Below are 14,859 nucleotides of genomic sequence, written 5' to 3' on the forward strand. Positions count from 1 at the left end.
TAAACACGGACTAGAGAATCCAAGCATACTGTTAACATTGAAGTAGTATAGGTTGATAAGTATTTGACATTGGATTTGTACAAATACCATGGTAAATTCTTATCAGAATTTTTCGAGATTTACTTTTCTCCTAAGTTAAAAATGTGCTTGTTGAATGTACATGTCAAGTTTCTTCCAAAACCGGTAGTGAAATGATGCAAAAGATTATTTTGAGTGTTTACAACTTTTTGTGTTGTAAAAAGCTGGGAAGTGACTTGTGTAACCCCAGGGCCAGAGGTCCGGGAAAGATAGCTGCTGATTAACTTTAAGTTTCCTGCTCAGTGGAGACTGTTAACAAGATTTTGCTCATATCTTTCTGTTTAGCAGTAAGATCTTTATTATAGGACCTGGCAGAGGATTCATTTCTGTGTCTCGACATAAACATTATGGGTCTAATGTCTCATTTAGCATCATTCATTGCTTGGATATCAGTTACTCTAAGACAGGTGCTGTGTACTTAGTTGCAAATATGGGATGTAAAGCTTGAGAACTGACTGGCTGATAATGACTTTACAGTGCATTGACGGGAGTACTGAAGGAGCTTCTTTGTGACGTTTACTTAAGAACATTTTCAATTGCTCAACAGGGCACGTCTTCCCCAGTTGCATACATTCTTCTCTCAGCAGCTCCATTCATGTTATCTAAACCCTCTCTGTGAGATGTATTGAAGTTTTGGATGAAACGCACACGGATTTCATTTAATACATTAACTGAACTCTAGATGGATTTGCAATATGAACTTTCATGTGGCATTGCACATAATATGAAGGCATGACTGAGTTATACAACAATTTACATTCAACATGACATCGGTTTTACTGTCATTGACTTCTTTGCGCAGGCAAAGCTCAGATCACCCCAACATGTTTCCAAACTCGGTTCGCATGTTGATCGCTGGTGGATGCAAGTTCTACTATTACGAGTTATAACTGGAACTCTAGATGGATTTGCGATATGAACTTACATGCGGCATTACACATAATATGAAGGCATGACTGAGTTATACAACAATTTACATTCAACATGACATCGGTTTTACCGTCATTTACTTCTTTGCGCAGGCAAAGCTCAGATTGCCCAAGCATGGTGACAGGTTTCCAAACTCGGTTCGCATGTTGATCGCTGGTCCAGGCTGAATCTGGGAAAACTCAGCTGCTGCTAAATCTGATGATGAGATGGTTAACGTAAGATCAGTTGTATGCGATTGCACCATCCGCTGACGATCAACTGTATTATGATGTAATCAAGGATTTTAAAGAATTGCTTGCATTATCGAGAAGCGAAATTCGACGTCTTCGTCATCCATGGAATCTTTTCCACACTTGAAAAAACTCCTGTCACTGACGATCTCGACCGGAGCCAAACAATTGCTTGATAGGCAGGACAGCACCGCAAGGGTATTTTCCCTAGGCCAGCACAAAAACCTAGATTTATGTAATCCAACGATGCACACACGTACCCAATGTGATCCTGGATAACTGGAACATGTTAATGTGTGTGTGTGTGTGTGTGAGTTTGACTTGGATTTTTAACGTAGCTTTAACAATTTTTCAGTCATATCGCTACAATGTCTGCAGTGTGGCACTGTATAGTAATGTCTAGCACTGGGGCATCATGTTGCAGACATGTAGCATGATGTCCCACCCAGTCACACTATCCTGACACCAGGTCGACCAGTCCTAACTTGAACCTCTTAATGCTGAGTGCCAAGCGAGGCAGCTGTTAGTACCCTATTTTAAAGTCTTTGGTATGACGCGGCCAGGTATCGAACCTACAACCTTCCGCATCTGAGGCTGACGCTCTAACCACTAGGCCACCAAAGAGGTTAATATGTTAATGATATTTTGTGGCTTTGAACCACATCGTATCGCCAAAATTCATTAAACTATGTGTGCTTTTAGCCTCTCGTGGGATGAGCTTTGGATTACATTTGCGCAGTTCACACAGGATCTGTATTGTTTTGACTTGACCTGAACTTATATTTCCATGGAGGGGAAATATCGTGCGGGTTTGAACAAGAACGTGTAAAACGCATGCGTGTAAAGCAGTTTAATAATCATTGTAAATAAATGTGTTGACAAAATCTTGAAGATATACCATAGCACGATATGCTGACCAACGCGAAAAGCCACATGCGAACACCTGAAACTGACCCATTATGTATTAGGTCCCTACTAATGTTTCTAAGATACGAAGAAGTTGCTACAGACTGCACTGGTAGACCTCAGAGCGGGTTTCAAACACACATTTTGCACCACTGCTCAAAACTGCGGAATAAGTTAAGAAAATCAGTAAACCACAGGCTCTATGATTGGAAGAGAAACACGACGTGGTTCTTTTAGGTGTGTGCAATAACAATTCTCAAAATGTTTGAAGACATGCAAGAGGATGTTAGAGATGCATTTGCAAAGCTTCCTCGATAAAAAATCTCATCCATAAATATCGAAGTTGGACACAATAAGTCAAATATTTACTGTGGAGGGACGGAAGTCGATATTTAATAACCCCTAAAGTTTGCAGCTTGAATACTCACCATCTGGGAAGAATTTATATTTACAATAAGAGGTAAAATGCATAGGGATAGGCACCCGAGTCGAGTCGAAAGTGAATGACACATTGATTTTGCTGGAATGCATTGGATATTTTCAGATAATCAGTAAAATTTAAAACTTTCTGTGATGCTTTCACCAGTTAACAAAACATCATACAAAGAATCAGTTGGTCTAGTTCTGTTGAGGATCATTGCAAATATGATGTGTCTCCTGCGAAAGAAAAATACAACTCCCCATTGGAGGAGGCTCTATCCAGGATAATCCCAAAGGTACAAAAGTTCTCAGTGATCGTGGGCACAAATGTGAAACAATAATTCCATAACAACAAAAGGTTTATGGCTGAGTTAAAACACGAACTGATGGAAGACATCGATGAGAGATTACAACACCGTTGACGAATTCTGAGGCGCTTCCATTATTGCACGTATTTTAAACGAAGTAAGTGCTGTGATTTAAAGTATAGTTGTAAATACACAACGGGTGTTAAATCGATATTTACAATCTCATCACTCAAACCACAATTTTACGCTGTTTCCTCTACACCAATTACCATATGAGAAATCTCACATACTCGAGTTCGGAGTAGCATCATTGCGGTTGTATTAAAACAGGCCAAGTATTTGATCACGACCGTTCCAGGGTCTTGATGCGAATAACTCGTTTGTCTTTTTGTCATCGTGGCCAGGACTTCGACCTGACGGAGAATGTTGTTGGTGATCTGCCAAGACTCTAAAATCTATATCATTGGACATGAGCATATATTCAGCTTTGCCGTCTCTATCGAATATCTAGTGTACGCGATTGACATCGCACGGTCAATAGTGACAAGAGTTCTCGTTTGGCCTGAAGATATTAATGAAATTCCAGTGGACAAACGAATCTTACGCAAAGGACCTGGAGAGTATACATACCATATCACGCATGACGCTATCAGTGACAGTTACAAAAGCGGAGTTTCTACAAGAGTAGCCTTTCGAGGTTGCATATTGTTTGGATTCTCCTGAATATGGCCAGAGCTTTTGGCTCTCGATCACTGCAACGTCTTTGTTCGTCATACCACAAACTTCATGTTACGCATCTTTGTTTAATTCTTCTGGACTAGGACATGTACATGCTGTAACTGCTCGATGATACCTTGACAATGCAACTGTACATTAGCGATCAACCTGATCGAATTTAATGACAGTCGCAGGCGGACGTGTGACACCCGTGCTTGTTGTTAACTCAACAAAAACACTTATATGTGGCATATTACGGAAATGGTCTCGGTGATGTTGTTCACAGGTGGACCAAAGGTGCTCGCGATCAGACATCGAACGCTAAACCAATCACTAAACAAGTCACAAAACCAGTCATTGATAATATCAAAGGCGTTACTGCGGATCGGTTGAAAAAAACTGGGATTACAAGCAGTTCAATTGATTCGAGATCGACTACGACGATTAGTGACTTGACAACCAGTGACTGAACTAAAAGCAATTACACTTCTATCGCCAGCATAAATGCCAGAGTCGGTTGGTAAAATCATCAATGAAGCACCTCAACAACATAGTGCCGATTCGATGTCTGCAAATCTGGCAATAGAAAGCGGATTGCAGTTGTGGAATCAACCTGGACTTGAATGGCAAAGCCACCAAAGAAGTATTAGACGAAATGTATAAGTCGATTATTTAACCGTGTTTGGCACCGAAGCCGATTTGACTAAGTTTACCAGCTGGATTATTGTCTTTGTTCACCAGGGCAGTCTTGTGATTTTTCAAACTAGAAAACTAACAACATGGACATCAAGGACATTGATTTGAAGCTCGAGGAGCCATCGCGTAAAACCTGGCCAAAACTATCGAGAACCAGGGATTCAAAGACTCTATCGTGTCGGTTGAATTTCTCAAGGAGTACGCCAATAAAGCCCTGGCTGTGACGAAGCTATATGTGGATGTTGAAAACACTATGCTGCTAAAGGCGTAATCCATGTAGTTTCAGGTGATCGTGGTAGCAAGCCCCATGACAGCACAATCGTCGAAGATATAAATATATCCTCGGAAGATTTTTTTTCTATAATTGCCTAGCAGTCGTGTCAGTAAAGAAGATTGCTTTGTTGGAAGTGCACGAGCATGGCCAGTCGGTCGAGCAGTTAGTTTCCACGATGACAGTATTAATTGTAAAACTACGAAGAACCCGCAAAGCTGCGAGAAAATAATCGAAGTTGAACAACAGCTGTAAGATGAGATCACCAAGAGAACTATGGTACTTACGAAATATTAGCGCACGCGAGTTATCGTGGATACAGTTTGTGGACCGCCGTGGCAACAACTGTTGATCAAGGTGTTGCTCTAATCGGGACTACATGTAGCAGCTATTATAGGAACGCCCTTCAAAATTGTTTATGGATCCATAGCAATAGTAAACGGTGTGACTGGCGGCGCTGGTAAATTAATTTCGTTAATGTTACATCAGAACAAAGCAATCTCAATACAATTCCCAAGCTGTACACAACAACGTCTATCGTAGAATAAACTATTACCATGGCGGAGTTTGAGACCGTATTGGTGACAATAGAGACTTCCGTCGACATCGCGCACAGATTTGGAACCGGGACGCAAGCGACCCAGAGCATGTAAGACAGGAAAACTAGAGTAAATGTTTGCCAGTGTATATCAATCTGCCTTCTAGCTGCGCCAATGCATTGGTCTTGCTTGGGCTTCTCGTAGGGTACACACGCTTCCAGTCGCGAACAGAGCGTGTAAAAATCCTCATTGGGGACAAATCATGGGGTGTAGAAAGCGTGGACCTATATAAATAACCGAATTCTAAAGCGCCCAAGTTTTTCATTGCAGTTAGACAGTTAAATTATGCCATAGAAACGCTTAAAATGCATGAGCTTTCGGTAGTTTCGTCACTGGGCCTCTACAAGGGTTTCCATCCCACAGACTCCATGTCTGCTTGTTTGTGCCCGCTCTAACGATACTCTTGTAGTGCAGCTACTATCAAAAAGATATAACAATGGCCTGCTAACCAAATTTGACACACAGCGTAGTGTTTTCCTAACAGAATTACTCTACATGCAGGTTCCTATAGGAGTTTATTACGAGCCAAATGGGCCTCCAGTGCCAATTGTACAATACAGCTTGTTCATCCACCAATTACTTTTATTTATTTTTAATTTACTATTTATTGAATATTTATTTTGACTTTTAATTAATTGGTTGTGAGCCATTTTATAAAAAGACAATTATTTCACATTGAATTTGACAATTGGAATTAAAAGGATTGCCCAAAAGCTTGATTGATATTATTGTCTGCTATCCATCCAATAAACAATAGACAAAGTGGAGCGTTTGATATTTATCGCCAAATGACACTAAAGTGTGACATTTTCCCACATTATCTTATTATCTAATTCCAGAAATCAATTACATTAATGACGGCTGCTCAGACATTGGTTTAATTATTTATATCTGGTTTTTGAGTTTTCTTCTGAAATGTTTGACTTTTCGTGCGTATTAAATTGTATTATGTAGGACTTCTATTGAGTGTCTCGTACTTTGTATGATGTTTTTTAGAAAACGTTTTTACGACCCAACAGGTTTAATTGTTTAATGAAGGGCTGTTAAGTTTTGCTACTCTCTCTCATATATATATATATATATATATATATATATATATATATATATATAAAACCAAACACTGCGAGAAAGCATCCTGTCATAATGGCTTCTAAGGATTTGACAAATATTGTTCATGTGTCATCAAATATGGATGAAGGTATAAAAACTGGATAACCCTTGAGAAAATTCTTTTAATAATATATGTAATAAAAAATAACCCATGAGAGAATTGTGTTAATAAATTATGCAATCAGCAACATACGTTTTTGGTCAGTGCTTTTGCATTAGGTTATTGGACAGGGGTCAGCCAGGTGAGCGAACTCCGTTACACTTGAACCTAATGTTTTCTTTTAAATTCGCACCCATTTGCTTCAAAATCAACAATTACTTACTATAGACATAATTTCCCTTTCACCATTACCATACTCAAATAACATTCATATCGGCAATGTGGAAGATAAACTAAGGTGTGCTCTTTTCCAATCTTTTCTTATCCTTGATCGTGCAATTTTGAAAGCAAATATAATGAATGAAGTGTACATTTTGTTGAAAATTGCCAAACGAAGAACCGATATTTAGAATATGAAATACATGTACGAGGTGATGGACTCTCTCTTACACGCACACTCACACACACATACACACACACACACACACACACATTTATATCTTTTTATGTAGGTAAATAGCTATGTTTAAGTTGGAGAGCCCTATTTTTTATGTATCGGTGTCATTAGAAATACGTCAACTAAGAATTCATCTAAAAAGCCATATGCATTTCACAAGCAGATCCCTACACATATCTAATTACTTATTCATTCTGATCCCTTTCCTTAATTTACAAATTATCGCTTGTGCATGTTTTCTTTGTGAGAGTATTGTTGGGACACACTCCCACAAGAGCAGGGATAATTTTTAAAATATGAAGAAAAAAGATGTGTCCTAACTTACTTTAATTTTACCTTCGCATTGCAACGTTGCATAGACGATTTAAGTTATTATTGACATTTTTGGTGTGTGTGTGTGTGTGTGTGTGTTCATATATTAATGCTGTTATATAAGTTATTAACAATTAAGGTAGTAAACGAACATACACAAGGACGGCTTCGAAGCCCAGTGCAAAGCATTCTTCATCCAACAATTACTTTTATTTAATTAATAATTGAATATTTATTTTGAACTTTTTCTTAACTGGTTGTGAGACATTAATAAATAGACAATTGTTTCCCATTGAATATGGAAATTGGAATTAAAAGGATTGCGCAAAAGCTTGATTGATATTATTGTCTGCTATCCATCGAATAAACAATAGACAAAGTGGATCGTTTGATATTATATCGCCAAACGACACTAAAGTGTGACATTTTCCCCACATTATCTTATTATCTAATTCCAGAAATCAATTCAATTAATGACGGCTGCTCAGACATTGGTTTAATTATTTATAGCTGGGGTTTTAGTTTTGCTTCTGAAATGTTTGACTTTTCGTGCGTATTAATGTTTACATTAGAGGATTTCTGTTGGATATCGCGTACTTTGTATGAGAGAGAGAGAGAGAGAGAGAGAGAGAGAGAGATAATGGACATTGGGCACAGCTTACTAACTTTTACGAGGTAATCAGTAACTGTTAGTGAACTCTGCGAAAATAGAACAAACAAAAACACAACACACAATCTGAGGGAACGCCTAAACTATAATACATGTTGGAATGACAGGAGAACTATAAAGAAAAGATGTAAATTATTGAAAATAGTTGCTTGAAATTGATTAAATTTGCAAACTAAACGTCTGTTTTTTGTTGTGGTCAAAATAGCTCATTCATATACTAACGGAAATATTAAATTTCAATTGATAACGCACGTAAAAAACATAAACCTTAGTGTTTATGAAAGACGACACTATATTAAAGGCTTACAAACGTCATTACATAGGCGGTGGTGGATATGTACTCTTCACTATTGGATAACATTTTCAGATGATGAAATTAGCTCGCAGATAACAATGGACTTAGTCCTATGTTCATGATAACACTGGTCTAACATAAGAAGAAAGATTAGGATTACATCACAGTATCAGATCTAGGATCAATCAGATCTCAGTTGATCGGTATTTTAGTATCAATCAGATTTCGGTTGATCTTTATTTTAGGATCAATCAGATCTCAGTTGATCGGTATTTTAGTATCAATCAGATTTCGGTTGATCTGTATTTTTTGATCAATCAGATCTCAGTTGATTGGTATTTTAGTATCAATCAGATTTCGGTTGATCTGTATTTTTTGATCAATCAGATCTGAGTTGATCGGTATTTTAGTATCAATCAGATCTCATTTGATCGGTATTTTAGTATCAATCAGATTTCGGTTGATCTGTATTTTTTGATCAGTCAGATCTCAGTTGATTGGTATTTTAGTATCAATCAGATTTCGGTTGATTGGTACTTTAGGATCAATCAGATCTCAGCTGATCGGCGTGTTAGTTGATCAAGTTCAAAACAGAATATTATTTCTGCAGGCTGTATCAACTATTAATTTTTGGTGGAATAAATTAAATTTAGGTACACATTATTATAACTCAGATTTAACCATCACATTAAGATTTCAGCAAAATGTTTCAGATTCAGAGTTAGGGTAGAATATGCTGTTGGTGGTGATGGAACATAGTCCAGAAGTGTTTATGTGATGGCCTACTGTACATCTTCCGTCCTGTATCGCATATTATTGCTACTCCTTCTAAATTAATGGAAGTATTGCCGTGAAATTTTACAGACTCATTCATCCTGAAATCTAGTTGGCCCAAAATTAAAATGATGTCCCTCTGATATTCAATATAGCCGCCAGGGCAACCAGATTGAAAACATTGTTATCTCTACTACTCCTGAATGGATGGTCAAATCGGTATGAGGTCTTCACTTGAAGATTCTGAATAATGTATATTTGGTTCTTAGTGACAAGGGGGCTGGTCCGATTTCCATTATGGCTGATATGACATCCATCTTGAAAGACATGTTATCTTTACTCCTCCTGAACTGATGAACATATTGTTATAGAGTTGTCACAAATAGTGTCCTTATGACTTGAGGTTGTGTTTGTTTTGAATAATCATCAATTTATACTTGAGTGTGTGTTTTGTTTGGCATAATTATTAGCTTTTTCATCTACATCATTTTCATATTCTTTGATTTCAAGCCATCATCATCATCTGCTATTTTCCACTTATTTAAGCAGTAAAGTAATTATCATTGATACATAATAAAGGTTCAAGTGTACAAATAATTTCAAAATATTTCATTAAAAATAACAAATAAGGTATCTGAAGAATTTAGTGTATACGAACAAGAATTAAAAATTAGTATGTCTTTGATCTAGTTTTCTTACTGGGATTTTCATCAGTTTTCATATCACCAAATTAGTACTGAGTTTCAGAAATTATTTTTCAGTCATTGGTTACCTTTTCTTGTAGTGGTTTCCGATTCGGTGTAAGATTTTAAGCAGGGTCTTGATGGAATAACACAAATCTGTATATCTTTATCAGTTTAAAACCCAATTAAACGTGCAAGTTCAAATTACTATAATAATGAATAAATTTATCATTGTCGTTTAAGTTTCACAAACAGGTAGGCACTAACTGTTGTGTACCACTTTCATCTATATTGACGTATTCTGTAACGTTCATAAATTACATTATTGTTTTGGGGGGGGGGGGGGGCACTAATGGGCAGTGTTTGAAATACGCGAGTTGATGTGCTATATCCACTTACAAAATAACCTCAGTAGTTTAAAATATCTTCAGAACGTTATATTTTGTTACTGACTTTTATTTGCTTTTCTTTGCCCGTCTGAAGTTCATGTTACATTGGCTTACAAATGCGTCAAAATGAATTTCTCATTTTTCCGATATTGTCAATAATCGAAATTTTATTGTCATACAAAATTAATTTTCAATAATAGCAGGTGTGTTCAGGTTATTTTAAAGAAACAAAATCAGACAACAATTAGAAATGCATCTTAATGAAGATGAAAGATTTAAATTTATTTTTCGGTTCTTTAAATTTGGAGTGACCACTTTATGTATTGCATTCCTATGATGGAGACAATAGTGTCTTCTGATTCCCAGCTGTTACATGAATCTTCATGCTCTTTTCATTTCATTAACACATATTGCATATCGTTCATTTTTTGTTCTTCAGCATTTTGTTAATGTTATACAAGTTTTGCTTTTGATAAAGCTACAACGTCTCCATGAAAAATATGCTATCAGTATTCTCCACCCTTTAAGTTTACCTCTATACAGACAATTGCGGCAGCTGTTATCACTTTTCTGCTTTGAAAATCTCTGTGCATCTTGGTTTTTACCCTTTTTCAAAGATATATTTCTGTTTTAAAATCATAATCATCTGATCTATTTTATATTTATTTAATCCAAAAGGTATGAGTTGTTACGGAACAAATAATGTAATTCAGATAATTTTACTACATGTTCTTGTTCTTTGGTTGCTTAGACTAGGTATGTGTCTATTTGTGAATAATACGTGTTATTATAGGCATTAGACCAAGTTAATGTCTATGTATGGATGATACATGTAATTATAGACATTAGACCAGGTTGGTGTCTATGTATGGATGATACGCGTTATTATAGATATTACACTAGGTTGGTGTCTATGTATGGATGATACATGTTATTATAGATATTAGACTAGGTTGGTGTCTATGTATGGATGATACATGTTATTATAGATATTAGACTAGGTTGATGTCTATGTATGGAAGATACGTGTTATTATAGGCATTAGACCAGGTTCGTGTCTATGTATGGATGGTATGTGTAATTATAGACATTAGTCTAGGCTGGTGTCTATGCATGGATGATACGCGTTATTATAGGCATTAGACTAGGCTGGCGTCTCTGTATATATGGTACATGTTATTATAGACATTAGTCTTGGTTGGTGTCTATGTATGGATGATACGCGTTATTATAGGCATTAGACTAGGCTGGCGTCTCTGTATATATGGTACATGTTATTACAGACATTAGTCTTGGTTGGTGTCTATGTATGGATGATACGCGTTATTATAGGCATTAGACTAGGCTGGTGTCTCTGTATATATGGTACATGTTATTATAGACATTAGTCTTGGTTGGTGTCTATGTATGGATGATACGCGTTATTATAGGCATTATACTAGTTTGGTGTCTCTGTATATATGGTACATGTTATTATAGACATTAGTCTTGGTTGGTGTCTATGTATGGATGATACGCGTTATTATAGGCATTAGACTAGGCTGGTGTCTCTGTATATATGGTACATGTTATTATAGATATTAGACTAGGTTGGTGTCTATGCATGGATGATACGCGTTATTATAGGCATTAGACTAGTTTGGTGTCTCTGTATAGATGGTACATGTTATTATAGATATTAGACTAGGCTGGTGTCTATGTATGGATGATAAGTGCTATTATAGGCATCGTTAGGCTTTGGCAAAACATTTTCTTGTTTTGTTTCGTGTAAAATACATCAACATTCTGGCCTTGAGAATTCTATCAAGCCTTTTCAAAACAATAAACATAGCAATACAATAGGCACGATCAAGTCATGACAACTGACCAAATTAATAATTCAAGTACTTTAAGTTTCAATAGAAAACTAAATTTGCGTACGCTTTATGATAATGCACAAGGATGTATGTTCGGAATTAATTTCCGTTGTGTTAATTTGCCAGAAAATCAACTGGAGACAGTCTTTAGTTAATTAGTATTTTATACTGTACGGATCAGGTCTTCAACGAAATATTACAAGTGAAAACCTTGATCGAACTCAAAGTCCATTTTCTTCTTTTATGCAGATACATATATACATCCATCCAGCCAGGCAAATGTAAATAAATACGAGCAATCCCATATATTTATCTCATTATTTATTCACACATAAATATGAAAAGAAAAATATTTTTATTTTGACTTCATAAATTAATTATATACAATGCATCTGGATAGAACAATTTGTAATTAACATGTACACTGAATATGTTTCTTTTAAAGAAACAGGACTAAATAACAACACTAATATTAATAATAAAGATAGAAACTTTGCCTATTTGATTGTATACTTATGCACTAATGTTTTGCTTCTCTCCACCAAACACTACAAATCATTATCATGGAATATTATCTTTGATTCCCGACTGACACCACAACATTAATCGGTCGACATTCTGACGCACTCATCCAATCGTATTTATTAGCCATTTCAGAACAGTTAACCATATGGATAATTGAAATGAAGAATTCTCTATAAATCGTATACGGGAATCGATCATTTCCATGATGGCAACCTTTATTAGGAAATTTCTGGAACCTCAAATGGAAGTGTTATACGTCCTATCCTGTTTTTCATCTATATCAATAACTTAACATAAACACACAATAGTGAAGCTTATCAGTTTGCTTGGGATTTTAGTATGCTTACCGTGAAGTCAGGGCAATGACTTGCTAGGTATTATCCAGGTAAATAAAAAATGCATTAAGTCGAGGGCAAAAATTCCGGCTTTATGAGATACTATAATTAATAGATGACGAAGAGTCTCAGATGTACATAGAACCGGTTATACAAGCGACCTACATGGACAACTGTTAGAATATTAAATCTCTCTAAGTTGAAAGCAGATGACCGTGTAGTGATATAATAGAGACATACAATATAGTTCGAGGCACTCTGCAACAAAGTAGTGATATGAGAATTTCTTCACTTCAGCACTTCAGTGAGTAGAAGCCATCAATTCAATTTAGCCAAAAATAATTCTCATTTAGGTCAAAAAAAATTTCTTTTTGCCAACGGTATACTTGATGTATGGAATTGAAAACGTTCCTAGGTAAAGGCAATTTTTTAAAACAAATGGTTGTGTTATTTTGAATAGACCCAAATACTTGCGGTACCAGTTGTGGCACAGCCACCACCATTAAGATGCGACTTATATCAATCATGTTTTATATAAAATTTACGGTTTCATTTTGAAAATGACATCACTAAAGTAACATGAAAATATATCTAAAAAAGGGCCAAATTAACTGGTAAAATTGAGTGAGTTTTGTCCAAGTGATGACTATTTGCACTAGTGTATGTCGCATGACGACAATCACACAGGTTTCGGACAATTAGACCTGAAACCTTCAACGAGTTTGCTATTTGATTGTATTGTAAGGCCCTTTTTGGTCCCTAAGGGTGCTACATATTTTTGTACATAGGAACTGATAGTGTTATGAAAGAAAAGATCAAAAGCTTGGGGTTGGGGCGACGGAAAAGGGGTTATATCATCAACATAAAATCGAGAACAATTTGACAATGTTTAATGAATTGTGAAAATAAATAAATAATAAATAAGAGCTATAGTTACTGTGTACAACCAGATTATGTAATTCTAATATACACAATACATAAGGGTAATAATGCTATGTATTTCTGATTCCATCCATGTCAACTCTTCTGACATGGAACATGCTCGGTTAATTAGTTCCTGTCATGTCAGTGGTATAAGCAGGCACTTAATTTGTGTTTTGACCATTTCTTTATCATTAGTCATGTCCAAACAAGGATTATCGTGTACGCTCTGTTGCACTCATTCTACTCAACATGGGAGGGAACATGGTTGATCAGGCCAGATCCCTTACCATTGTATACCATAGGATTCATCTTTGCTTTGACTTGGTCCGTCCTGGATCACCATCTGTCAGCCTTATATTGCTCATACTTAATAATACCTCTAAGGTCTGTCGGCTTCAAACCACAATTGTAAAAGCTGACATGGCCCATCCCGGATCACCATCTGTCAATAAAGGCTCGCTATAGTACTCATCAATTATCATTGGAGACGTATATACTATTCCTTGAATGGTTACCACTGAGAGTTCATATACTTCTATACTGAAAGGAAAAGGAATATGTACCACACATCCTATAGTTGTGGCAAACTAAAACTATATATATGTGTAAAATAAAATAAAAATATCTTTATGAAGAAATCAAATAACTGTCATATGCAAAGATGACTCTAACTTTGAAGATTTACTGATCTTTACTAAACCAAGTAGGTGGGTTTCTACCCTGGTAAGGCAGGAGTCTGTCAATATGGTATACTTTGGAGAGCTGTTTTGGTGACCTCTTAATAAGGTAAGTAACATCGTCAATCTTCTTGACAACAACAAATGGTCCTTTCCATTTTGAGGTAAGTTTGTGGCATACGCCAATTCTTTTGGATGCATCATAGATCCAAACTGGCTGTCCTGCTGTAAAGGAACGTTTCTTTGCATGCAAGTCATGATGCCTTTTCTGATAATCAGAGTTCTTTCTAAGATATTGTCGAGCGATATTATGGGCATTCTCCATGTTGGCGCGCAGTCGTTCTAGATAGTGGTCTGGGCCTACTTCATCGTCACTGAATTGAAATGGGTATGGTCTCCCTACAACTGCTTCCATTGGTAAGGTGATGTTTCTTCCCAACATCATCATATTTGGTGTTTTTCCTGTTGTGGAGTTTATTGAAGCTCGATAGGCCATCATGACTTGGGACAGGTAAGTATCCCAGTGCTTTTGATCCTTTTCAGCATACATGGTCAGCATTTGTTGTAAGGTCCTATTAAATCTCTCAACTGTTCCAT

Source organism: Sinohyriopsis cumingii, chromosome 7, assembly GCF_028554795.1.
Source record: "Sinohyriopsis cumingii isolate HCF-2022 chromosome 7, ASM2855479v2, whole genome shotgun sequence".
Taxonomy (NCBI): domain Eukaryota; kingdom Metazoa; phylum Mollusca; class Bivalvia; order Unionida; family Unionidae; genus Sinohyriopsis; species Sinohyriopsis cumingii.